General features: G+C 51.9%; 1 pseudogene; it reads left to right on the plus strand.

Moving 5' to 3' along the window:
- Positions 1–854: 854 nt before the first annotated feature.
- On the plus strand, positions 855–973 carry LOC143958258 (5S ribosomal RNA; annotated as a pseudogene).
- The last annotated feature ends 3241 nt before the right edge of the window (positions 974–4214 follow it).

Genomic DNA, 4214 nt, shown 5'->3' on the forward strand with positions numbered 1-4214 from the left:
GGCACTGCTGGGCACTGATGGGCGGCACTGCTGGGCACTGATGGGCGGCACTGGGGTGCAGCACCTTTGAGGCAGATTTTGGGTGGCACTGTGGGTGGCACTGCTGGGTGGCACTGTGGGTGGCACTGTGGGCACTGCTGGGTGGCACTGTGGGCACTGCTGGGTGGCACTGTGGGCACTATGGGCACTGCTGGGTGGCACTGACAGGGGGGCACTTACTTTATTTCAGGATGGCACTGCGGGTGGCAGGTGGGCACTGGCAGGGGGCAGGTGTCCGCTTAAATTGCTGGCCGTGATCGGGACTGATGTCCCGAACACGGCCGCCGGCGATCGGCTTTTTTTTTTTCTCCTCGCGCTGTCAGCGCGAGGAGGAATACTAGCCGATTACCGGCTCCGTTTTATCACATGATCAGCTGTCATTGGCTGACAGCTGATCACGTGATAAGGGGTCGGGATCGACCCCTTACACGGATCGGTGATCAGGCGAGTCTCACGGACTCGCCGATCACAGAGCGCGCCGCGCGCGCCCCTCAGGGGGCGCGCAGGCCGCTCGTATCCGGGATGACGTCAATAGACGTAGTCCCGGAAATGTGGGTCCGCGCTATTGCCGTCATTTTGCAATAGCGCGGTACCCAAGTGGTTAATAGCTGAAAGTATGCAGAAGTTAAGCAGAGCCAAAAAACGTACGGAATAATAATAAAAAGATGATGATTAATAAATAAAAAAATGAATAACAATAGTGGGACTGCTAAAGCATTCCCACTAATAACAGTAAGTGGTCTTGCTTAATACTAAAAGGCAGAGCCAGGCTGCCGGTGACAAGTACAAGAGGCTTGAAAGAGAGCCTTATCATTGCCTACGGCCACACCACCCTGAATGAGCCCGCTCTCGTCTAATCTCGGAAGCTAAGCAGGGTTGGGCCTGGTTAGTACTTGAATGGGAGACCGCCTGGGAAAACCAGGTGCTGTATATGGGGGTCCCTGGCGCTATAAAAAGCTGCGGCAAACCTAAATACCTACCTGCCTAACTAGCGTCACCTGTGACACTAATACAGTGATCAGAAAAACGATCGCTTATTAGGCTGGGTTCACACTGGAGCGATGCGGGAACGCCACGAATCCGCGGCGGGTTCCCGTATCGCATGCCTCCCGGCGGCAGTTCACACTGCCCTATGCGAACTGCTGGGAGTGTCAGTGAAATGTTAATGACACCCCCAGATCAGTTCGCATATCGCAGTGCGATCTGCAAACTCGGATCGCATGGTGTGAACACCCATGCGATCCGATTCTGCTGCGGACCAAAAAAAGGGTCCCGTGCGAGTTTGCGGCGGGTGTGACACAAATTCAGCCATACTATCTGTATGGCTGAACTCGAATCGCACAGAGATCGGATGTGATTTGCACTGCAGTGCGGTGCGAATCACATCCGTTCTCATAAACCGCTGCAATGTGAACCCAGCCTTAGTGACACTGGCGACGGGGGGTGATCACGGGGTTAAACCTTTATTGGGGGGGTTAGGGGGGTACCTTAGAACTAAAGGGGGCTAACCCTAACTGCCCTAACAGTTATTACAGTCACAAATGACACCCGCCGGGTGATCAGGGGGTTAAACCTTTATTAGGTAATAAATGGCGGGTGCCCTGAAACTATAAAAAAATAACTAACCAACCAGCGTCACCTGTAACAGTTATATGGTGATCACTGGTGAAAGGGTTAACTAGGGGGCAATCAGGGGGCTTTATGCGGTAGTATATGGGGGTCCCTGGCGCTATAAAAAGCTGCGGCAAACCTAAATACCTACCTGCCTAACTAGCGTCACCTGTGACACTAATACAGCGATCAGAAAAACTATCGCTTATTAGGCTGGGTTCACACTGGAGCGATGCGGGAACGCCATGAATCCGCGGCGGGTTCCCGCATCACATGCCTCCCGGCGGCAGTTCACACTGCCCTATGCGAACTGCTGGGAGTGTCAGTGAAATGTTAATGACACCCCCAGATCAGTTCGCATATCGCAGTGCGATCTGCAAACTCGGATCGCATGGTGTGAACACCCATGCGATCCGATTCTGCTGCGGGCCAAAAAAAGGATCCCGTGCGAATTTGCGGCGGGTGCGGCGGGTGCGACACGAATTCAGCCATACTATCTGTATGGCTGAACTCGAATCGCACAGAGATCGGATGTGATTTGCACTGCAGTGCGGTGCGAATCACATTCCTTCTCATAAACCGCTGCAATGTGAACCCAGCCTTAGTGACACTGGCGACGGGGGGTGATCACGGGGTTAAACCTTTATTGGGGGGGTTAGGGGGGCACATTAGAACTAAAGGGGGCTAACCCTAACTGCCCTAACAGTTATTACAGTCACAAATGACACCAATGCAAAAAAAAAAAAAAAAGCAATTGGTGTCACTGTGACTGGGGGGGCAGGGGTAATTGGGGGGTGATCGGGGGGTAAAGGGGGGGGTGTGAGTGTGCCTGGCATGTTCTACTGTATGTGGGGTGTGTTGGTGCAACTCACAGAACCTCTCTCCTCGGTGCCGGAACGAAAAATACCGACACGGAGGAGAGAATACATCACTTCCTCTCCTGTGTTTACATTACAGGAGAGGAAATGATGTCACCGGACATTTTCATTCGCCGGGAGCGATCGCGAGGGGGTGGCCATGAATGAATGGCCGTCCCCTTGTCCGGGATCGCTCCCGAACGAATACCGACCGCCGCAGGCACCGGGCGGGGGCCCGATCGGACCGCCGCAGGCACCGGGCGGGGGCCCGATCGGGCCTCCGACCGGCGGGCAGGCAAGGACGTACATGTAAGCCCTTATGCCTGCCCGTGCCATTCTGTCGACGTACATCGTCGTGCGGCGGTCGGCAAGTGGTTAAAGTGAAACAATAAAAACAAAACAACCATTTAAATATAGTGCCTGGAGGTCCCCTTAGTCTGCATGTATAGTGTGCATCTGTACTGTGTGTATAGAACCTGCTGCAACAAAACTGACATTCCTAAAGAAAAAAAATAGTCAAATCCCATTTAAAATGACTCACAGTTGCAGTTGCTGGCACCCGGCTATTAAAAAAAAGAAAGAAAAAAATGGTGGGGTCCTCCCAAAATCCATACCAGATCCTTATCTGAGTATGCAGCCTGACAGATCAGCAAAGGGGGAGACAAGGGAGTGCCCCCTCCTGAATCATACCAGGGCACATGCCCTCAACATGGGGGGTGCTTTGGGGCACCCCAAAGCACCTTGTCCTCATGTTGATAGGGACAAGGGCCTCATCCCCACAACCCTGGGCTGTGGTTGTGGGGGTATGCGGGTGGGGGGCTTATCAGAATCTGGAAGTCCCTTTTAGCAAAGGGGCCCCAAGATCATGCCCCCCATGTGGATAATTATGGGGTACATAGAACCCCTACCCATTCACCAAAAAGTGTAAAAACGTAATAAAAACACAGAGACCGTTTTTGACAATTTCTTTATTAAAGAAAAAAAAAAACAGTGTCCCCCAATGTAAATCCATTGTCAATCACGTCACACGCCGCACCCAAAAAATAAATATAAAATGCTCCCGCCACCCATGAAGGCCGCAGCCTACTGCAGGCTCCGCCTTTGGACAGTTCATATATACTGTAGATAAGGGCGGGCCACTTTGTGATGTCATCTGGTGGCACCGCCCCCCTTGTGACTTCACAGACCACTGAATGCTGTGTCGGTGTCGTCATAAGTGCAGTGATTCCATCGGGTGACATCACCAGGTGGCCCCACCCTTACCTATATAATAACTTTCAAACAGCAGAGCCTGCAGTAGGTGGATGACCTTCATGGACTTTTTGGGTGTGTGGCATGATTGACAATGGATTTACATTGGGGACACTCTTTTTTTATTTTTTCATAAAGGAATTGTCAAAAATTGTCTCTGTGTTTTTATTACTTTTTGAAACTTTTTGATACTTTTTTGGTGAATAGATGGGGTACTCTGTACCCCATACTAATTCACATAAGGGGGGCCAGATCTGGGGGCCCCCTTTTTAAAGGAGACTTTCAGATTGCAATAAGCCTCCTGCCTGCATACCCCCACAATGAAAGCCTAGGGTTGTGGGGAAGAGACCCTTGGCCCATCAACATGGGGACAGGTGCTTTGGGGTGAAGGGGAAGAGTCCTCCCCGCCCCAAAACAACCACCCCCTCATGTTGAGGACATGTGGTCTGGTATGGT

The sequence above is a fragment of the Lithobates pipiens genome, unplaced genomic scaffold (assembly GCF_037356315.1).
Source record: "Lithobates pipiens isolate NorthernLeopardFrog02 unplaced genomic scaffold, aLitPip1_a1.2 Scaffold_6, whole genome shotgun sequence".
Lineage (NCBI taxonomy): Eukaryota > Metazoa > Chordata > Amphibia > Anura > Ranidae > Lithobates > Lithobates pipiens.